The 24,499-nt window shown below is 43.8% G+C and overlaps 1 long non-coding RNA gene across 1 annotated transcript; it reads left to right on the top strand.

Moving 5' to 3' along the window:
• Positions 1-10,554: 10,554 nt before the first annotated feature.
• Positions 10,555-17,260, top strand: LOC141082318 (uncharacterized). Its single transcript, XR_012230500.1, has 2 exons — positions 10,555-10,642; positions 16,435-17,260. It is a non-coding gene; the product is annotated as an uncharacterized lncRNA (long non-coding RNA).
• Positions 17,261-24,499: the final 7,239 nt, after the last annotated feature.

Genomic DNA, 24,499 nt, shown 5'->3' with positions numbered 1-24,499 from the left:
CCGACTCTGGCCAAATCTGTTTCTAGAGCCGCAGTAGAAGATGAAGATGTCGTCCTCATCATGAAGGAGTTATTTCTCATGTCGTGTGTAATGAATCTCTCCTGCAGTATTGCTGATGCCGATTCCAGTGTCGGTAATGAGACGAGAATTAGCGTTATGGAAGATGAGTCTATGAGGAACGTGTTCAGCTGCCGACTCCGAGGAGGAAACTACTTCTTGTCTGTGGCCTAAATATATAGGTTTTATTAGTAGATGTCAGGGGAGAAAACTAAACCCTGTAAAATAATAAATCTCATATGTTTCCCTTATTATCTCCAGTAATTGTATTATTACACAGGATTCTTATGATGTTACATCGGATCATCTTCTTCTCATTCAGGTCTCTACAATATCGGATCCTCTCAGTGAAGATCTTCTACAGAAGAGAATTTTCCTGATTTACCCATCAAGGACGGATATGGACAGAGACAAGATGGCGGAGAGGATATTACACCTCACCCTAGAGATCCTCTTCCGTCTCACTGGAGAGGTGAGAGATTCTGATGACGTCACATTACATCATTCTTATCTATGGGAATAACAGATGGACAGAACTGGAGAGGTGAGGACTCTGGAAATGTCTGTAGTTAGATTTATTAATGTGTCTCTCCATAACCAGGATTACACAGTGGTGAAGAAGACCTCTAGTGATCGCTGTCAGGACCCTGTGTCTGAGGGATGTGAAAGACCCCTGAGCCCAATCACGGGGCCTCCACCTCACCCCCTGATCCATGAGGACATCAATCACCAGAAGAACCTAGACCTCATCTACAAGATGATTGAGCTGCTGATTGGAGAGGTGACATTGCTGGGACATTATTATTATTATTTATTTATAGAGCACCATTGGTTCCATGGTGCTGTACATGAGAAGGGGTTATATACAAATTACAGATATCACTTACAGTAAGCAAACTAACAATGACAGACTGATACAGAGGGGAGAGAGGACCCTTCCCTTTTGGGCTTACATGCTACAGGATGGTGGGGAAGGAGACAGTAGGTTAGGGGGTTGCAGTAGCTCCAGTGATGGTTAGGCGGTAGCTCCAGTAGTGATGAGGAGGCAGCGGGATCATTGCAGGCTGTAGGCTTTTTTGAAGAGGTGGGTTTTCAGGTTCCGTCTGAAGGATCCGAGTGTGAATGATAGCCGGACGTGTTGGGGCAGGGAATTCCAGAGGATGGGGGCTATTCGGGAGAAGTCTTGGAAGCGGTTGGGTGAGGAGTGAATAAGTGTGGAGGAGAGAAGGAGGTCTTGGGAGGACCAGAGATTACGTGAGGGAAGGTATCGGGAGATTAGTTCTGAGATATATGGAGGAGACAGGTTATAGATGGCCTTGTAGGTCAGTATTAGTAATTTGAATTTGATACGCTGAGTGAATGAGAGCCAGTGAAGACATTTGCAAAGGGGAGAAGCGGAGGAGTAGTGAGGAGAGAGATGAATTAGTCAGGCGGCAGAGTTAAGGATGGACTGGAGAGGTGCAAGGGTGTTAGCAGGGAAACCACAGAAAAGGATGCTGCAATAGTCGAGGCGGGAGATGATGAGGGCATGCACAAGTAGTTTAGCAGGTTGAGGAAGGGATGGATTCTGGAAATATTTTTGAGCTGGAGGCGGCAGGAGGTGGAGAGAGCTTGGATGTGCGGTTTGAAGAACAGGGCAGAGTCAAGGGTTACTCCGAGGCAGCGGACCTCCGGTAGGGGGGAAAGCGTGATGTCAATTGTTATAGAAAGGTCGGGTAAGGAAGATCTTTGAGATGGGGGAAAGATGATTAGTTCAGATTTGTCCACATTGAGTTTGAGGAAGCGAGAGGAGAAGACGGAGAATATGGCTGATAGACACTCTGGGATTCTGGAGAGCAGAGAGGTGACGTCTTGGCCAGAGAGGTAGATCTGAGTATCATCGGCATAAAGGTGGTACTGGAATCCGTGGGACTTTGAGTTGCCCCAGGCCAAGTGTATAGACTGAGAAGAGTAGGGGTCCTAGAACAGAGCCTTGGGGGACTCCAACAGAGAGAGGGTGGGATGAGGAGGTAGTGTGGGAGACGCTGAATGTGCAGTTGGAGAGGTATGAGGAGATCCATGATAGGGCGAGGTCTTTGATGCCGAAGGAGGAGAGGATCTGTAGTAGGAGGCAGTGGTCAACTGTGTTGAAAGCAGAGGACAGGTCTAGAAGGAGGAGTATAGAGTATTGTCCGTTAGCTTTGGCTGTAAGTAAGTCGCTAGTAATTTTGGTCAGGGCTGTCTCAGTGGAGTGATGGGGGCGGAAACCAGATTGTAGGTTGTCAAAGAGCAAGTTAGATGAGAGGTGGGAGGAAAGTTCAGCGTGGACATGCTGCTCCAGGAGTTTAGAAGCAAATGGGAGCAGCGATATTGGGTGATAGCTGGACATGGCTGTTGGGTCGAGGGTTAGCTTTTTAAGGATAGGCGTGATTGTGGCATGTTTGAAAGCAGAAGGTAAGGTACCAGAAGTTAGTGATAGGTTGAAGAGGTGGGTTAAGGATGGGATAAGTGTGGTGGTGAGGTTGGGGAGGAGGTCGGATGGCATAGGGTCAAGTGCACAAGTGGTAAGGTGTGATTTGGAAAGAAGATGAGCAAGCTCCCCTTCAGTGATGTTAGATAGGGAGGTTATGGGATTTGGGCATTGGTCTTATGTGCAAAGGGGTTGTGGTGGTTGAGCAATAAAGACATGCCGTGTTTGGTCTATCTTGGTTTTGAAGTGTGCGCGAAGAGATGAGGGAGGTTGGAGGGGGCAGTGGTGGGCAGAGGAGGATCTGTAGTAGGAGGCAGTGGTCAACTGTGTCGAAAGCAGAGGACAGGTCTAGAAGGAGGAGTATAGAGTATTGTGGGTTAGCTTTGGCTGTAAGTAGGTCATTGGTAATTTTGGTCAGGGCTGTCTCAGTAGAATGATGGGGGCAGAAGCCAGATTGTAGATTGTCAAAGAGCAAGTTAGATGAGAGGTGGGTGGAAAATTCAGTGTGGACATGCTGCTCCAGGAGTTTAGAAGCGAATGGGAGCAACGATATTGGGCAATAGCTGGACGTGGCTGTTGGATCGAGGGTTGGCTTTTTAATGATAGGTGTGATTGTGGCATGCTTGAAAGCAGAAGGGAAGGTACCCAAAGTTAGTGATAGGTTGAAGAGGTGGGTTAGGGAAGGGATAAGGGTGGTGGTGATGTTGGGGAGGAGGTGGGATGGGATAGGGTCAAGTGCACAAGTGGTGAGGTGTGATTTGGAGAGAAGATGAGCAAGCTCCCCTTCAGTGATGTTATATAGGGAGGTTATGGGGTTTGGGCATTGGTCTGGTATACAAAGGGGTTGTGGTGCGGCAAATTCCTCGGCAGAGATTAGGGAAGTCGAGGGGGCAGTGGTGGGCGGAGGAGGGAGTTAAAAGTATTGAACAACTGTTTGGGGTTGTGGGATAAGGAAGATACAAGGGATGTAAAGTAGGCCTATTTAGCAGAGGTGAGAGCCGATATGAATGCAAGTGTTGTTTGTTTGAGTGCAGTGAAGTCGTCTTGGGAATGTGTTTTCTTCCTGCGCCGTTCTGCAATTCTAGATGCTTGCCGAAGCTTTTTGGTGGTGTTATTGTGCCAGGGTTGTCTATTGATTCGTCGCACTCTGTTATGCATGACAGGGGCGACTGTTATGATTGGGTCACAGAGGAGGAGAGCAGGCCCAAGCTAAGCCACAGAAAACCAGAGAGGTTGGTAACTAAGCGGATTGCAGACCCCTGATGCTATCCACACAACTAGCAGTAGCCGTGGAGCGTACCTACGATGATCCTAGACGCCTCGACACAGCCGGAGAACTAAATAAGCCTAAAGCAAGAAAGGGGAAATCTAAACTGCCCCAGAGCAGACCCCAAAGGAATAGATAGCCCCCAAACATATATTGTCGGTGAGACAAGATGAAAACACAAATGCAGGTAGGAAAATAGACTGAGCAAACGATGGGGCCCACACTAACTAGACAGGACAGGAATGGAAAGACACTGTCTGCAATCACGCAAAAAACCCTGCAAAAAATGCCCAACACGTCTGATGGAAAAATACTGAAGTCACTAAACTTCGCCCACTATATCAGCACTCTGGTATATTCTGAAAGCAGAGCAAAAAGAGGCCAATCTAATAAGGGACAAAAACAAACTGGCACAAACAGTAACATAAGGATGGAAATTCAGCACAGCCCCCGCCGGGGCTGGCTGACCACAACTGTTGTGAATTTGCTTTCTGGCCTGCTTTTGAGTACCCTAGGATCTGTGGTGCCTCCTGAGGTCTTAGTTCACCAGCCTAAACCGCAGATCCTAGGGTACTCAAAAGCAGGCCAGAAAGCGAATTCACAACAGGCGACCAAGTTGATGGCTGATGCAAGAGTGGCATTGTAGAAAGTAGTGGTAGTGTCAGTGTCGTGGAGTGAAGATATGGAGGACAGTGGTAGAATAGAGTCAGAGAGTGTGCGAGTGTCTAGATGTGTGAGGTTTCTGCGGGGGTGTGCATGCTTCTGGACATCGGTGACAGGTGAGGTGGACAGGGATGATAAAGTGAGTAGATGGTGGTCAGATAGGAGATGGGAGGTGGTGAAGTTAGAAAGAGAGCAGAGGCGGGTGAAGGCCAGGTCTAATGTATGCATGTCCGTCTGTGTGGGTGGCTGAGGAGGACCACTGAGTGAGTCCAAAAGATGAAGTAAGGGACATGAGTTTGGAGGCTGCTGAATGTTGGGTGTCAATGGGGATGTTGAAGTCACCCATGATGATGGTGGGAATGTCAGCGGAGAGAAAGTGAAGGAGCCAGGTGGAGAATTGGTCAATGAAGGCAGTGGTCGGGCCTGGAGGTCGGTATATGACGGCCACTTGGAGGTTGGAGGGAGAGTAGATGCGGACAGAGTGGACTTCAAAAGAGGGGAGGACAAGGCAGGGAAGAGGTGGGATTGGGTTGAAGGTGCAGTTGGAAGAAAGGAGAAGGCCCACTCCTCCGCCATGTCTGTGGCCAGGGCGAGGAGTATGGATGAAGTGGAGGCCGCCGTAACCTAGCACAGCAGGGGAGGCTGTGTTGGAGGGTGTCAGCCATGTTTCGGTGAGGCCAAGGAAGGAAAAATTACGAGAGGTAAAGAGGTTGGGAATCACATGGAGTTTATTGCAGACGGAGCGGGCATTCCAGAGTGATCCAAAGAGTGGAAACAGGGTGGTGGGTGTCAAGGGCACGGATTTGAGGTGGGAAAGATTTCTGGTGTTTGTGTTGGTTTGGAAATGATAGAAGGGGGTAATGATGGGAGGTATGGGCTGTGGGGGTCCAGGGTTGGGAGATATGTCACCAGCAGTGAGGAGAAGCAGAGAAAGGGAGAGCATATGGGAGAAGGAGGGTTGGTGGCTTGTTTTGTATTTTATTAGGAGAGCTCTGAGGTCGAGGAGCAGGTCAGCAGAGGAGGTCAGGTGGGGAGGCAAGAGGGAAGGAGAGAGTATTATTTGGTTAGCAGGTGCTGGGGTTTGCAGATAGCGATGGAGAGTGAGTAGTGGAGCCAAAACTGTTAGTGCGTATGTCAGCATGGTGAGAGTAATTTAGAAGGCAAAAGAAATTTAGAACATGTAAATGCAGCGGATAGTCGTACCTTCTGGTCACTTCAGGCTCATTTCAGATGTTATCCTTAGAAGACATCCTTGCAATGACAGACCGAGGTCAGACAGACCTCTAAGTCTGAATTTATACTAACTTAACAGCACATGAAAGGGCCCAGGTGTGATCAGAAAGGGAGGAGCAGCAGGGAGACTGGATGCAGACACAGGAGACGGTTAATTAAAGTCACAAGAGGAAATGCAAAGGGAGATAGTATTGCAGCCATAACATATACCAGTGATGGCAGACAGATACAGGGGTGATTGGGGTTCAGGAAAGCTGGGTGATGATGGTATTGCAGCCTGAACACATACCATAGATAGCAGACAGATACTGGGGTGGTTGGGGTTCAGGAAAGATGGGTGATGATGGTATTGCAGCCAGAACACATACCAGTGATAGCAGACAGATACAGGGGTGATTGGGGTTCAGGAAAGATGGGTGATGATGGTATTGCAGCCGGGACACATACCATTGATAGCAGACAGATACAGGGATGATTGGGGTTCAGGAAAGATGGGTGATGATGGTATTGCAGCCATAACACATACCATTGATAGCAGACAGATACAGGGGTGATTGGGGTTCCGGAAAGATGGGTGATGATGGTATTGCACCCGGGACACATACCATTGATAGCAGACAGATACAGGGGTGATTGGGGTTCCGGAAAGATGGGTGATGATGGTATTGCAGCCGGGACACATACCATTGATAGCAGACAGATACAGGGGTGATTGGGGTTCAGGAAAGATGGGTGATGATGGTATTGCAGCCAGAACACATACCATAGATAGCAGACAGATATTGGGGTGATTGGGATTTCGGAAAGATGGGTGATGATGGTATTGCAGCCAGAACACATACCTGTGGATGAAGCAGATCGATTGTCAGAGTGATAGTAATAGTGAAGCATAGTAATAATAATAATGAAGCATCTATAGCAGGGAGTCATTTTCAGGCATATTTCAGATGTTATCCTTAGAACGACATCCTTGGAATGACAGACTGACATTATACAGTAACACTATGAAGGGATCGGGGGATGACGGTATCATTGTATGTGTCAGGTTCCTATAAGGTGTCAGGATGTCGCTGTCTATTTCTCCATGGAGGAGTGGGAGTATTTAGAAGGACACAGAGATCTGTACAAGGACGTCATAATGGAGGTTCCCCAGCCCTTCACATCTCCAGGTAATAGACAGGGCTAAATACACACGGCCTATAATTATCTGTATGTAGAGAATGAATTCAGTCCCTGTATGTGTTTCCTCCAGATCTATCCAGTAAGAGGACAACACCAGAGAGATGTCCCCGTCCTCTTCTTCCACAGGACTGTAACCAAGAAGATCCCAGTGCTCCTCAGGATCATCAGGTAGATGGAGAGAAGGTGTCAGGAGATCTCCCCTATGATGTGTAGACGGCTGTGAAGGTCTTGTGCTCAGTCTTGTTTTATCCACCAGTATTATATGTTTTATACTTGTGTAATGAGAACGGTGGAGATGGCAGGATTAGAGGTGACACCAGTGACCGGAGATAAACTTTTCCGATCACAGCTGAGCGGTCATGCTGTGTTCTGACAGTGTGTGAACCGCGGCTCTGTGACCGGCAGGGATGATTTTACCACCAATCCGAAGCTCTACATCGGTGTTTACCACACTGCCACACAGCTTGGGAAACACCGGCTTTTGTGCTGTGCATTTTCCGCTATATTCTGCGATTAAATCGGCAAATATTGCAAATTCGGCGATCGTGAACCGAACATTGAAATATTCGCTCATCTCGCGCCATAATACTGTGTGAGGTGCTGTGGGGCCGTCATACTGTGTGGGAGACCTCATACTGAGCTACATGGCCACACAGGAGAACAATTTCCTTGTGATGAGTCAGATAGAAAGTGAGAAATCCAGGCCTTTGGTCTATCTGATTGCCGTCCTCCTGAATTGATATGGTGTTGTGTGCCAGGAGGGAGACATCAGATAGTACGTTCTGAAGGAAAGCAAAGATATAATGGCAGTAAGAATTCGGATTCCAGGCAGGGAGCATAGCGGAGACACAGAGCAGGAAGAGGTCAGTAGCTCAGGTTTGCTGCACTATTGTGACTTATAACAAAGGTTATGTACTGCCGCATGTCACCGGAAAGTTCCTGACTGCATAATGCAGAAGAAGCATTCATAAAGTGTTGTTCCTGCCATCTGATGTGTGTTACACCGTCCCTGCGTACTCACCCGGCCATCGCTCCCACGCCGCAGCCCCCCGCCGCCCGACATCCACGTAGGTCGCCTCTGACAGGTGCGCGGTCGGCGGCGTCCCTGCATGCATTGCGCATGCGCCATAGGCCGCGGCAGCGCCTCCCTCCAGCTTCTTGTGCTCTGGCTATGCCCTGACCTGGAAGCACCTCCCTGACCAATGGCAGACCAGACAGGAGCATATCAGGCCGCTTCCCCCTGTGGGAGGTGCCTGATTGTTGTGTTTCCAAGCACACTGGCCTCGCTGCATCGTGTGCTCTCAGCTCCTGCAGTTCCGTTCTTGCCTGCTCTCTGCAGCAGCCTCTCAGTCCTGTCTCCGGTGTTCCTGCCATCCTACTTCAGTCCTGTCTCCAGTGTTCCTGTTCCATCCTACTCCAGTCCTGCCGTCCTCCAGTGGTCCTGTTCCATCCTGCTCCAGTCCTGCCGTCCTACTCCAGTCCTACCTCCAGTGTTCCTGTTCCATCCTACTCCAGTCCTGCCGTCCTACTCCAGTCCTGCCTCCAGTGTTCCTGTTCCGTCATCTATACTTCTGTCCCACAGTCCTACTCCGGTCCATCCTGAGCCGCCCCTCTCGGTACCGGCTACCGTGGTACTCGAACCCCTGGGCCTGCTCCTAACGGTCCCTGTATAGGGGTCGGTTCCACCTGGCAGCTCGCCCGGGGCCCCTCGGTGCCACGGTCCAGAGGGTCCACTCCTGGAGTTTCCGGCTCCAGACTACCCTCGCTAACAATGTGTATACTTCTCATCAAGGTCTTGTTAAATAAAGGAAAGTCTATTTTGAACTTTGGTCTCCCTCATTCATCTCCATACCATCTGGTCTGGGCCTACAACGGCAGCAGCAATCTGCAGAGTCGTGAGTTATGACTCTGCCAAATATATATGTTCGGGTAGTGTAGAAAATTGCTTTGGAAAAGCTTCTGGGATCGACTTTGGGATTGCCCCTTGCAGACCTGGGGGGCTGGACCCTCATCTGACCTTGTTTTCCATGGGCACACCGCTGGTGAAGGTTCCGTCTCTGCCTGCTGCACGCGCCATCTTCCTACCCTGTGGTGACATCACCGCTACCCGGTGTTCGGGCGGTGTGGAGATTTCCTTCTGAACAGCATCTGCGTCCTGCCTTAGGCTTGCCCCTTGCTGACCGGGGGGTTTTCGCCCTCTGCTCAAGTTAAGGCAGGGCACATCGTTGAAGTTTCAGTGGAGGACTGCTGCGGGCGCCATCTTCCTCCACCTTCAGTGATGTCCCCAGACACAACCAATCAGCGATGCGGGATTTCCGTTACAGACAGACAGAATTAGACGATTATATATAGCTGACCCGTGGAAGCGCTGTTAGGCCGTCGTCAGAGTTTGCTCACTCCTTTCTTCAGCCTCCCGGCCATGAAGTTTTACACTTTTGCTACAAATAAACTACGGACTTTCAATATTGATCAGTGAGTGCTGCAGTCCTTACTTTTTTTGGTGAAATTATATATATAGATAGATATGTGTATGTATGTATATATACGGTATATTTGTCAGAGTCATATCTCCCGACTCTTCAGATTGCTGCTGTCGTTGTATTATTACACAGGATTCTTATGATGTTACATCGGATCATCTTCTTCTCATTCGGGTCTCTACAATATCGGATCCTCTCAGTGAAGATCTTCTACAAAAGAGAATTTTCCTGATTTCCCCATCAAGGATGGATATGGACAGAGACAAGATGGCGGAGAGGATGTTACACCTCACCCTAGAGATCCTCTTCCGTCTCACTGGAGAGGTGAGAGACTCTGATGACGTCACATTACATCATTCTTATCTATGGGAATAACAGATGGACAGAACTGGAGAGGTGAGGACTCTGGAAATGTCTGTAGTGAGATTTATTATTGTGTCTCTCCATAACCAGGATTACACAGTGGTGAAGAAGACCTCTAGTGATCGCTGTCAGGACCCTGTGTCTGAGGGATGTGGAAGACCCCTGTAGCCCAATCACGGGGCCTCCACCTCACCCCCTGATCCATGAGGACATCAATGACCAGAAGATCCTAGACCTCACCTACAAGATGACTGGGCTGCTGACTGGAGAGGTGACACTGCTGGGAATGCTGGGACATTATACAGTAACACTATGAAGGGATCGGGGGGATGACGGTATCATTGTATGTGTCAGGTTCCTATAAGGTGTCAGGATGTCACTGTCTATTTCTCCATGGAGGAGTGGGAGTATTTAGAAGGACACAGAGATCTGTACAAGAACGTCATAATGGAGGTTCCCCAGCCCCTCACATCACCAGGTAATAGACAGGACTAAATACACACGGCCTATAATTATCTGTATGTAGAGAATGAATTCAGTCCCTGTATGTGTTTCCTCCAGATCTATCCAGTAAGAGGACAACACCAGAGAGATGTCCCCGTCCTCTTCTTCCACAGGACTGTAAACAAGAAGATCCCAGTGCTCCTCAGGATCATCAGGTAGATGGAGAGAAGGTGTCAGGAGATCTCCCCTATGATGTGTAGACGGCTGTGAAGGTCTTGTGCTCAGTCTTGTTTTATCCACCAGTATTATATGTTTTATACTTGTGTAATGAGAGCGGTGGAGATGGCAGGATTAGAGCTGATCATAGATGGGACTTCTCCATCTGTCTGTGACATTTACAATATTTGTTTCAGGGTGAAGATCTGACCCATATTAATACTACAGAGACATATGTGAGGGGTGATGAGCGGTGTAAAGAGGAGATTCCCACATATGACTACCCAGGTGAGTAGTAACCACTGAATGCAGAGAAGTCACAGATTCCTCTCAGTCACTGGCTGTGGCTGCTTTATCGGTGGTGTAGTCCGGCCGTATTACCATGATCACCATTTTGCCTCTAGACCTCAACATTCTCCTCCACCCAAAATTGTTCAAATGACTTTGGGCATTGAAAGCCCTTTTCTATAGAACTTACAACCTGGAGGATCCACCTAACCCCTGGGATTAGGAGACGCTGACCGTTACCTGCCCAGATCTGTAACTATAAAGCCTAATGACAGCGTACGTAGAATGTGCTGACAGGTTAGAAAATCCCTTGAAGAAAAATATTATGATGGGCCTGTAAGAGAAAGCGGAGGGTAATGATGCTGTTGGCTTCCTAGATCCCTGAGATCTTATCGGATGAATCTTCTCTCCCTTCTGTGCTGCTGAATGTCTCATGGTCCCTACAAGACCAGGTCCAGTCTTTCTGGCCAAACTTCCCTTTTATGATCGACAACAGTAAATGTGCAGTGAGGCCGAGTGTGAATTTCTGTACAATAACAGCAGAGTTTCTCTTTATCCTGACTTTTCAATTTGTGTTAAAAGTAGCATAATTTTCGGACTATAAGATGCTTGAGGAAAATGGGGGGTACATCTTATAGTCCGGATGTACCGACTCTGGCTATGATGGGTAGGTGGGGGAACGGCATCGGCGGAGCATCGGGTCACAGGAGGCTGGAGCCGGTGGCTGCGGCTAACTCCTGTTCCCGCTGCTAAAGAGAAATGAATATTCACTGCATTCCACTCCCATGGGCTTGAAGGGCAATGAATATTCATTTCTCTTTAATAATAGTATCTCGATCTGATTACACCCCCCACCTCGGTCCTTGTTATGCATGGCCCCATCCTTATAATTGGCTCCCATCCAAATCCTTGTATGCATGGCCCCATCAGAAAACATTAAAAAACAAATCATTACACTTACTTACCCCGCGCTCCCTCGCAGCGTCCTGCTCTGGTGCCAGGAACTGCTATATGCTTGTAAGCAGCGCATGGCAGGGACATCATGTACTGCTCACAAGCAGAGCACAGCTGCCAGGACTGTGGACACAAAGGACAGTGAGTATTCATTGCTCTTCAGTAGCGCGCAGTGTCAGCCACCGGCTTCCTGCTGCTACTGGCGGTCACGTGTGCCACTACGTAAGAGAAATGAATATTCATGAATTCTCACTGTTCTCAGCGCTGCTTACAAGCATAAAGCAGTTGCTGGCACCGGAGCAGGAGGCTGCAAGGGAGCGCCGGTTAGGTAAGTGTAATAGTTTGTTTTTTTAATGTTTTCTGATAGGGCCATGCATACCAGGATAGGAATGGGGGTGGGGGCCACTTATAAGTATGGGGCCCTGTATACCAGGACGGGATGGGGCTGTAGGCTACCAGCAGGTGCGTTGGATGCAGTGACGAGCAGAAAACAGAGCAAGTGTTAATGGGTGTTTTTATATACCCAGAGAAAAAGATAACAACGCTTTCTCCATGCAGGGAGTTAATATATACAAGATGCACAGAAGTATTGCGCGGGCAAATATGTGGAAGTTCAGTATTATGCAGTGACAGCTTGACTTCAGCTGTCAACAGTGGTAACAACAAAAAAAGAATTGCTAACGGCGGGAGAGGAAAAAACGGTCGGGTTCAACTTATCAGACTCTGTTGTCCGAAGGGAGGTGGTTGAAAGATTCCACGATGGCGCCGCAGACGCCGCGTCACGTTGAGGAAGCGGTCCTCGATGTACCGGAGGCGCTGTCTCTTAGCGGCGAAGAAGAGTCCGGGACCTTTTGGTGGGCTGCTGTATGTCCAGATGAGGTGGAGGGTTCTAGTATCAAGGCCGCAGCCGCAGATGTAAAGTGAAAGTCTCCGACGGGAGTCATGCACTCTACACTGTCTGCTGTTAAGCGTTGCACAGTACGGTCAGTGCTTCCTGCCTGCAGTCGCGTAGGGTCGGCATCCGGCAGCAGTAAGTGGTCACTGGTGCTGTTGCTGGATGTTGGGGGGTGCGCACACAAGCGCAGTTTGTCGTCAGTAGTGTTATCCGCAGGGAGGGAGCAAACCTTCCTCTGCTGCACCTCCTGTCTTCCCGCCAGAAGCCCCAGGTTCCAGCGCACCCCCCTTTTTATATCAGACTCGCCCTTTGCAGCAGAGGTCACAGGTCTGTCCCGGTCAGGTTCTCTGTTCCCCTGCCACACTAGTGGCATTCCCACACTGTTGCCTTTATTGTTCCGGTCCTTCCTCCTACAGGGCCATGCATACCAGGATAAGGATGGGGACATGCATACCAGGATAGGGATGATAGTACCATGCATACTAGGAGGAGATAGGGGACCCTGCATACCATGATAGGGATGGGACCATGCATGCCAGGATATGGATGATGGTACCATGCATACCAGGACGAGATGGGGCCCTGCATACCAGGATGAGATGGGGCCATGCACACCAGGATGAGATGGGACCATGCATACCAGGGCGAGATGGGGCCATGCATACCAAGACGAGATGGGGCCCTGCATACCAGGACGAGATGGGGCCATGCATACTAGGTCAAAATGGGGCCCTGCATACCAGGATAGGGATGATGGGGTCATGCATACCAGGATAGGGATGAGGGATACATGCATACTAGGATGAGATGACGGGCCATGCATACCAGGATAGGGATGGGACCATGCATACCAGGATAGGGATGATGGTACCATGCATACCAGGACGAGATGGGGACCCTGCATACCAGGACGAGATGGGGCCATGCACACCAGGACGAGATGGGACCATGCATACCAGGACGAGATGGGGCCCTGCATACCAGGACGAGATGGGGCCATGCATACCAGGACGAGATGGGGCCCTGCATACCAGGATAGGGATGATGGGGTCATGCATACCAGGATAGGGATGAGGGATACATGCATACTAGGATGAGATGAGGGGCCATGCATACCAGGATAGGGATGAGGCCATGCATGCCAGGATGGGGATGAGGTGGCCATGTGTATCAGAATGGGGATGTGAGGACCATATATACCAGGATAGGGGATATTAAGTACAGAATTGACCACATTTTTTGCTTCAATTTGTTTTTCCTAATTTCCGCCACTAAAACCTAGGTGCGTCTTATCGTTCAAAAAATACGGTAAGTGTCAATTTTCTGTACAATAACAGAGTTTCCCTTTAGCCTGAAATTTCAATTTCTTTTAAAACAAACTAACTTCAAGGAGGATTGTGATAATCAACAGGACAAACATTCCACCTGTGCCATGATATATCTCTAAGCTGTGCGTGGCTGAGGGCTGTAATATACATTTATTCCCGCCTGCAGGAGATGTGTTGGCTCCAGCCCTGGTTTCATAGATTTACTAAACGTCATGAATTCCATTATGTTTTCCATCCTAAGGAATTCAGATTACTGCACAATCTCTCCTGAAATGGTGGCGCTAATACATTCTCTCCTCTTCTGGTCAGGACTCATAGTAGCTCCAATGGTCCACCATAAATGAGGGCAGCTCCAGTTTAGTGTTCTCCCCTAGTACATACATTGTTGTTGGGGATATAACATTTTTTTTGTTCTATGTCTTTTTTTAACCTGCTCATTCTGTATGATAGTTTGATTGTGGTGGGATCGGCCTTCCTGCCTAATGTGAGTCTTTAACTCCCTGAAAAAAATCTCTCCATTGCCTCTTCCAAATGTCTAAGATCTAAATTTAAAGGGAACCCGTCAGCAGGATTGTGCTCAGTAACCTACAGACACTGTCAGGTCGGCGCTGTTATACTGATTGCATTGATACCTGGTGGTGAAATCCGTCTTGTGGTTGTTGTTTAATCTGTATTTGTAGTTTTCAGTTAATGAGATTCTCGTGCTCTGGGGCGTGGCTGTGGGCGGGGCTTTATGTGGTGCTCTAATTACATATGCATCTGTATTGGCTTATGACAGGTCACTGATCCCTCACTGACCTGCCCCCATTATTACATAATGCATATAATAGCATTGATATTATTGGTGATAATGCCTATAATATTGTGGCTATTGTGAGGCTTAGAAAAAAAATTACATCCAGCAAAATGTCAGCGGCGATGGCGGCGCCTGCACAGTAGCATCTATATCAACTTTTTATTGTTAGGAAGTTATAAGGATTAAAAGTTAAACAGCGATTTCTCATTTTTGCAAAAACATTTACAAAACCATTTTTTTTAGGAACCACCTCACATTTGAAGTGAGTTTAGGGGGTCAAAATTACAGAAAATACCCAAAAATGACAGAAAATATTGGAGCTTACGATAGTATAGATTGTGAAGTCTCTGAGACCCACATGCTAATTACACCAGAGAGGTTTCACCACTAGTTACTCATTTATTACTGATGGAGACTGTGGAGTTTGATCATTTCAGTAGTTCCTAATCAGGCCCCATTATTAATATCTGACGTGTGTCACTTTATGTGGTGGTAAGTTTGGAATTTTTCACAAAGGATAATAGAAAATAAATGGATCTTACAAATTATTTTCCAGCTTCGCACTATACCCTACATACGGTTGTACACTACTGTCTGGGCACATGGCAGTGTTCAGAAGGGAAGGAGCGCCATTTAGCTATTTGAATGCAGATCTTGCTGGAATAGTTTGCAGACACAATGTATTGGGAGCACTGTTCATGGTCACCTGGCAGCTCAAAAGATGTCCACCATGAACCTGCTTGGCGCTATCTTCTCTGCTTTCCATATCCCAAGGATTGCCTTGCTCATCACCCTATAACACCCTCACATGGATTTGACATTACACAGGGACTCCTAGGCTTGGACCATGGTGTTATCTGCTATTCTGTGGTGTTCGATGGCAAGAAGAATAGTCAGGTAGCTGGGTCAGAACCAGAAGGACAGAATACAGAATCAGAAGACACAAGAGTAGTCAGTAAACGGGCCACGGTCACAGCAGGAAACAAATACACAAGCCGCAAGCTGAGCACAGAGGACTGAACCAGAGGAGAACAGCGCTGTATCTGGCAGATTCCGGCCATGTGCTTTGCGCTTAAGTAGGGTGTGGTACTTTCCAATTGGCTGAAGTAGGGAGCAGATTACTCCAGCTGGACAGCAGGAACAGATCCCAGATGAGATTGGACACACCATATGCAGAATCCCTAATATAACTAAATGACAGAAAAACAGAACAGTCGAAATCCCCATAAAGTGATTCCATGTTATAAATTAATTCACTGAGGGTTATAATCCTTAGGAGGAGTGAATATTTTGACTCCACAGCCACTTTCTGGAAATTAACATGCAGTGGATGTTGGAGAGTGAAAATTACACATTTGTCATTTTATTACCCAGCACATAGTGCCCAGATTGTGCTCCAGGAGACACACACCGCAAATTAAGTGGGTTCTTCTCACTATAATATTGCTAAATACAGAGATCCTAAATGTTGTTTGCGCACACTGCAAGACTCCGAAGTGAGAGCGGATTTTGCTGGATTGGTTTATGGAAACCTTGTTGCTTTTCAACAGCCTTTGAGCCACTAATAGTGCGGGAACCTCTGTTTTTCCATTGACAGATGATGGACCTGAGTGGGGACTTGTTTTTTGTGAGATGAGAATTGGTATTTTTTTCGCCTACATAACAAGGTTTTCTATTAGACTGTGAAGTGTCATTGTCTTGGTAAATAATTAAAGTTTTTTACATAGCTTGCCATTTTTATGGACAGTTTAAGTAGAAATGTTCAAAAATATAAAACTCAAGGATATTTTATTAAAAAAGAATTGTTTTTTTATCTTAGCAGATGACTGTACCAGGAGATCAGAGGGACAGCTGACATCTTCAGTTTTTAAATCTGATGTTCTTGAGATCCTACAAGATACAACTGAAGTGATTGCTATTACTCCAGATATACCATCATCCATTCACAGCAAAGATCTGTCATCTGATCCTATGAAACAGGTCCCACCTTCTGATTCACTACTGACTACTAAGGAAAATCAAAGTCACAAAAGAAGCAATAAAAAAAAACTGCTCCTAAAGCAAAGAATTCATATTCATGTTCAGAATGTGGGAAATGTTTTGCACAGAAATCAAATTTTGTTGCCCATCAGAGAACCCACACAGGGGAGAAGCCTTTTTCCTGTTCAGAATGTGGGAAATGTTTTGCACATAAATCATATTTTGTTACCCACCAAAGAACTCACACAGGGGAGAAGCCTTTTTCATGTTCAGAATGTGGGAAATGTTTTGCACATAAATCATATTTTGTTACCCACCAAAGAACTCACACAGGGGAGAAGCCTTTTTCCTGTTCAGAATGTGGGAAATGTTTTAACAGTAAATCAGATTGTGTTAAGCACCAGAGAATCCACACAGGGGAGAAGCCTTTTTCATGTTTAGAATGTGGTAAATGTTTTGCACAGAAATCAAATGTTGTTACCCACCAGAGAACTCACACAGGGGAGAAGCCTTTTTCCTGTTAAGACTGTGGGAAATATTTTAACCAGAAGGATCTTCTTGACCGCTATCAGAGCAGTCACATAAAGAAGGAGCCATTTTCATTTTTCTTAATGTGGGAAATATTTTACTTGGAAATCAACTGTTAATAAACATCAGAGACATCACATAGGGGAGAAGCCTTTTTTATGTTCAAAATGTTGGAATAGTTTTAACCAAAATTGAATCTACTTAAATGGGTTGTCTCTTGAGATTCCTCATCTTTGCTGACAAAAGAATAAAACTAAACCTTATTAACTCCAAATGTAAAACTATACCCATAATTCACCCCCTGAAGGTTAGTTAGTAGGTGACTAATAGAAAAAACATGTACCCCACAGTTCAGTATATAGGGTGAGGTGACGTATTCACACTCCAAGCCTCTCATTTCATTGTCCTCACCAAAGGCAACTCATCAGGAGACTATTTAGTATTGACCTATGTTCAAGTGAGACTAGACAAAAACTAAAATCATTTATCATGTTATCAGAAAACTAGCCACATATTGTCAAATCCCAGACCTCAAACTATATACTTCATAAGTTTATAAGCCACTCCAGTGTCAGGAATAGAACAATACAAATGGTAGAAAGCTGCATCCTATAAATGTAACAAATTTATATTTTAAATAAACAGGTCATGCTAGCTGAAAATCATGGACATATAAATGGATCAGTCATACATATGCAAAATCACGGGGGTGTGGCAAAACCACATAAATGATCAAAACACCCAAATCTTAGAAAAACATATACTTTATTTTGGATAATTGGACAGAAAAAGGAAGGTCGTGGAGAGCATGTGCAAAAATAAGCAAAAAGTGCCACAGTGCAACAAGAGGACGCGCTGACCAATGAACCACCACCATCAATGTATCTCAACCATATTTGTTATATCATCACCACCCCCAAGTTATATTTAAAAGGTTACATCAGAGATAAAGAATACAAAGTCTGAAAAAATAGCAATACCTCTTAGGAAATGGGCCAAAGGTATTAGGGCCATCAAATGAGTCGTGCAACCACCTGAAATTAGGATAGCAGCTATTGTATCACATGAATATGAATCTAATATCCTTCCCGGTCTCATCTCTCCTTTTGCCCATTTAGAAAGTGGTGTCTCCCATTATGGCGGACCCAGTCAGCGCGTCACCCTGACGCACGTTTTGGAGACTGAATCCTTCGTCAGGGGGCGTGACAGTGAATAAGAGACACTGGTTTAAATTGCCATCTACCGGATGTGATGACACCGCAGCTGGAAATGACACATCTGTAGTCCTAGCAACCTGGAATGCCCGGTGGCATTAGAATCATGTGGTAGGCAGAACCAGGTGGGTCACTCGGCAACCGCCCCCATATAGAGATGCTGCAGACCATCAGGCGTGTCGGGGCAGGGCGCACACGCGTACAGGGCCGCGGCATCATCAGATCCTCCCACATTATTGCATCACCACCAATATTGAAAATATGTGAAGATACAAATCTCAAGTAAGGGACCTGCTAAAGATAATGTATTCATTTACCATAAAAAGTCAAAAAGCTATGTCATAATATTTCCTAGATCCACTTATTGTAAGAATCTATAAATCAGCCTATCGCATTATCTACCATATATCATCTATTAGTTATATAACTTTATAAGTACACATATGACATGTTATCCAAGATAGTATTCTATAGCAATAGATGGCAAAAGCATCCATATATAAAAGTGGCATCAAATCCATAATATAGAGACAGTATATAATATGGCAAATTCCGATCCCAATGTTGAAACTGAAGGTGGGAGGACTCCATGTGTTCATGAAGCGCCTTCAATCCAGACAGAATGTATATGTGCACAATCTAAAAAATAATAAGAAAAATAAAAATAATTAAAAACAAGCACAGCACACTATTACCCATAAATGCACTGCTCCAAAGCAGGAAAATAGATAACAAGAATATATAGTATGAATTTGAATTTACCAAATGGCTGCAATGAAGCAAAGAGTGAAAAATTTAAAGGGGTCTGAATACTTTCCATACCCACTGTATCAGTAAAAATAACTCATCTTTATTAGGTAAAGTATAAAAGAATTGCGCCATTTTCCGATATTCGTCTCATGTCCATTTTTCATGATCTTGGGTTGATCTTGGGTTGGGTGAAGGCATACAAATAGTTTAAATAATCAAGTATTGCTATAATAATCTCATCTCCATTCTTACCCTTTATGTAAATACTGAATGAGGGACACTTGTTAAGTCTAAAAATAGGTTACATTCCTCTGTATAAAGAGACTGAGAGAGAAACAGCCAGAGAGATTCTGCCAAGACATCTATTCATCCAAAGGACAAGAGACAGGACAGCAGCCACAACATCGTCACAAGGGACACGGATCTATCATTCTATAGGAAACAACCTAGGGGTTTTCAGCCTCATTTAGAAGAATACAGATCTACTCCATTGACCATCACTGAACCATGGATACGTTTGAAGCCAGGTTGTGATCCTCAGATCAACTGGCCTTGTACCTTGTATAGAATCAATGGACTGTCATCTTCTTACACTTGTTGTTACCTCATCTCTGTGTGCGTGCCACAGGTGGAGTAGTTGACCCTGGAATATGAAGCCAGGTTGTGATCCTCGGAACAACTGGCCATGTGTGGACTGTCATCTTCCTACACTTGTTACCTCCTCTCTGTGTCTGTGCCACAGCTGGGGTAGTGACCCTGGAAGATCTGAAGTCACAGTAGCTATTATCCCAGCAGGTCAGTGGAAGGGTGAGACTCTGTAATGTGCCCCATCTTGGGTATTTTGCTGGGACTGTTCTATGTGATATCTGCCTGTTTTGTGGTACACTAAAGCATTGCCACACTGTTTTACCCTCACCCTGTGTTGTCTGAGTAGCGTTTTGCCCATAAAAAGGAGAGTGGGAGTTTGGTGGGACAATCCCTGATCCATGTGGTTTTGGCTAGAGGGTAGCGCTCATAGCATTCCGGCAGTGACAAGCATAGAGGCCTGCTGGAGACCTATGGTTGTCATGCCAACCCATCGGTGACCCATGATCATGTGACGGGGTCACCGATGGGTGGGATTTCCAGCATGCTTGCTGGAAGTGCGCATTATGTGCCGCTGTCAGAGGCTGTTAGGGGCAAATCGCAGCTGTTCAAAACAGCTGACGTGCCGGAAAAGATGTGAGCTCACCGCCATAGCCCACATCAAAGGGGGAAGTACATTTATGCCCAATGTCAGAAAGGGGTTAAAGGGGATTGTTTTTACAGAGACAGAAGTGGTAATCAATCATGCATACTTACAAATAATTACAAAAATACACAGCTTCTAATGTTATAGTATATAGTTACGACAAGAAAATATAATTGTTAAAAAATGCTTATTCTTGTATATTATTCAGGACTTATTACCAGATGCGATATGACAATTTCTTATAAAAAAATGTAGTGGTTTATTTGGATTCTTCCATTAAAGAAAAGATTATTACAGAAAAACTGTAAAAAATAGGTGCATGATTATAAAGAGATTGTCCATTTGTTCATAGCAAAGCTTGTACCCTTCTTTTCCTGGAACTCTGCATGGTAAATGGCGTCTGTCTCTGTTAAGCGAAGTCACATGGTGATTCAGTTACATACCAGCTGTCCGTAGTGTCGTGCAAGGATCATTCCTCAAGTCTGTGTCTCATGGTGGTGAAGGAGCGAGCGACCCCTAGAGTAAGCCCCCACCTTAAATATACGTCTTCTAAAGCACGTGGTCTCTATAAATGGAGTTGACATCTACCATGAGCTAAACTTGCAAAAAAACACATGCAGTGTCAGCTGAAGGTACTATTCAGTAAAGAATTGAGTGTAAGAAATTAACAACCGATTAATATTTAACAATTCCCCCTTTTGAGGGTGAAAGACATTTATTGAAACCCTCAAAATATAAGATCTTTCTTTTCTTCTTCTTTGACAAAATGATTTAATTATTATTGTTATACGCACTTAATGATGTGAATTCATGTTATGGTAAGCCGTAAACAATATTCATATAAAATATGTATAATTATATTTCCCTAAATCTAAGTTGAAGCATCTCTGGTCCAGTCATCATCATCTGATGTCATCTGGTCTTAATTTTAATATCTTCTGTCTTTTCCTTGGTTCTTCTTTAGAGCACAGTCTTTATATGATAATTCCTTTGAGATAGCTTATAGATGTTGTAGAAATCATGTCGTGTCACGTGTCATGTGTCAAATCAAAGTCCATAAATTCAAATGTTGATAAGAAAACAAAGTCCATAGATGAAATGCAGCTTTAATATCTGTGCAGTGTCACTTTTAAAAACCTGGGCTTATATTGGCTCGCCTTGGATATTCTGGAATCTTCCATCTGCACTGGTCTTTGAACAGGTGTCACGTCTTTGGTCAGCAAAGCAAGGGTTAAAATGACTCTTCCTTGCTAAACATAGCACCATAACCAGTCCTTGTCCTAATGCACAGGACACATGTCAGGGTTGTAGCTTCCTGACAATTACCGCTTTACAGGTGATTGGAAACCTCTGGAACTTGGTAAGAACGTGATAACACCGTTCACATCAGCATCATAGGATCATCGTCCTCTGGTTGTCAGGTTAGACACTTTAATTGTGACTGTCAGTGGTGGATACTGCACTTGTGACTGTCAGTGGTGGATACTGCACTTGTGACTGTCAGTGGTGGATACTGCACTTGTGACTGTCAGTGGTGGATACTGCACTTGTGGCTGTCAGTGGTGGATACTGCACTTGTAATTAATACAGTCTATTACTCAGTAATCATAGCTTTGTTACCTTCTGGGACTTCAGGATCGCGGCATTCTTCTTCCTGCAACTGGTAAGAATCAATTGAATTTAGAAATATGAAAAGTCTTTATAATTGTAATTTCAGTATCTTGCTTGAAGTCTTCATTCCCTATTCTATACCAAATCTGGTAATTTTCCTAACCTATAATATCACAGCGTACCATAGCAATCAGTAATATCCATATAATCATTATCAGAATTTGTACCATATATGGATTTCAATGTTTGAAATAATAAAACAATAATAAGTGATAATACATTATTATCCATATTCTTTCTATATATGGAACATTTTTTTATGTCATAGGTGTAATTACCTTTTTCAGCCCATAGGTGTCAGTGTGTTTTATGTAACAAGTGTTTTCATCTTTATTAATAAGGAATATATTTATTATACCAATAATATGTAAGAATGTATAGCCATGAACCAAATTAAGAATATATGAGTGAGCGAATGAATGAATGAAAGAATTGTTGCATATAACTCAGAAGTGAAACATTTTCCTTTGTAATGGCCATATCATTGTTATATTTAATGAAGCAATATTCTCATAGTAGATATTACTTTATTAAATATTGATTTTTTTGTTTGTTTTTTTTCTTGATTGACAGAAAAAATAAAAATTTAAGAATTAAAAATAAAAATAGAATAATAAAAATTGAAAATGAAAAATAAAAATGAGAAGAAAAATAAGAATAAAAAATAAGGCCTTTATGTTGATTCCAAGTACAGAATGGTTATGTCCTCAGTAACATATACCCTTAATATTTCCATGATCTGGATTGTTTCATAATTGTCATAAACTTGTATTACCAAAATATTCAAATTATGCAACTTTGCATATAATACTCTTCTTAGTGTAAAGAAATGACTCTTTATAATACTCAATGTTATTATACCCAATACTTATACCATTGTACCTTATTTGTATTTCTTCTTTATTAAAATGTGTGAAGAAGAGGTATTAATCTAATGTGATGATGTAGTCAGGATCAAAAACACATTCCCCCTTAATACCGAAAAATATTGTTTCATGAAATAATTCATTTATCAAAACCAAAACTAAAAATAATTAATTTATAAATTGTGTAAATTTTATACTTGCTTTATACCATTTATTTCTCTGAAGATGTGTAACTATCTATGTAACCATTAAAAATAAAATTGAATATCATAAAATTATCCTTTGGAAAAATTAATTTAAATGTAGATTTTCTTAATAAACCATTTTGATGTGATTGCACTTATCCACAATTAACTAAATCAAGAAATAATAATTACTATAGAAATATATGTTGTGTAGATAATATTTCATTATGTATCTTAATATTCTAATAATTAAGCTGACCTGCATATTTCTTATAAAGGCAAAGTTTTTTCTCTAACATACATAGTCTTGAGGCCTCTTTCATACATCAAACGTATCACATTACCTACCCCTTAGCAGCTGCTCATACATGTATCTGTCATCTGTCACTCAGACTGTGTCACATATAAGTTCAAACCAAATTATTCCACATACGAAGGTGTGAATACATGAATACAAATCCAAAAAAAATTATTGTCCTAATTATCAATGCGCATTGTAAACTATTAAATTTAGTATCTTAATATTTCTTTGAATATTCCACAAATACACATAACATAAATATATGTTGTATTAGCTATACTTGAAACTTTAGGCCTAGAAAGAAAAATTCCTTTGACTAGTAAAGGCTGGCATCAAAACCAAAAATTCTTTTCACTAAGGAACAGGGACATGGTATACCTATTATTAGAACAAGGTTCAGATTTCACATGCTGTGGTTGTCATGTCATGCCATGCAGTAAAGACATACACACAGAACACATTTAAGATGCAGTTATTTTCTTTTAAGTGTTAAATATATAAAATCATGCAATTATTGCAACTTCCTGTGTAAATAAAGGCATAAATCCATGTAAGAGAATTTTTCCCAATTAAGTCCTGCTTTGAAATGAAAATTCTAAGGAAAAATAAAAGATAAGGTTAATATCATATTCATAATTCTAAATATTATTACTGAAGTAGATTTTAATTTTCACTAAAAAATACAGTTCTACAATCTCTACTTCTACAAACACTCTATATATACTGTATGAATATGTATATCTACAAAACTATAGAACTACAGAATTATACTCTATATAATAATTACATATAACTGACTAATACACTGTATAACACTTTTACACAACATATAATTACATTTTTAGCCAATTCCTAAACCTAATCTTATTTCTCTGTAAAAAATGTCCTGAAAAGTTCTTGCCATTTTGAAGCTGACGGATTCTCTGAGCAGAGTGTTCAGTTGAAAGCCAATGATCTCACTCACCACCTGCTTCTGTCCGTCAGATAACGCCATCTTTTTTACAGAAAGAAGGTCAGAACTCATCATTCCTTAAGGATTAAAGCAAATATGTGATTTTCTTCATTCTTCATAGATTTGATTTTGGGGATAACTCAATTTAGAACACTTTGATACAGGCTTCTGATAAGATTTTACTCTGCCTGTCTTTACAAAATTAG

The sequence above is a fragment of the Dendrobates tinctorius genome, unplaced genomic scaffold (assembly GCF_039654945.1).
Source record: "Dendrobates tinctorius isolate UK_male_01 unplaced genomic scaffold, ASM3965494v1 ptg000017l, whole genome shotgun sequence".
NCBI lineage: Eukaryota > Metazoa > Chordata > Amphibia > Anura > Dendrobatidae > Dendrobates > Dendrobates tinctorius.
Note: the sequence above shows the minus strand (reverse complement) of the source record. Positions and strands in the feature narration are given on the sequence as shown.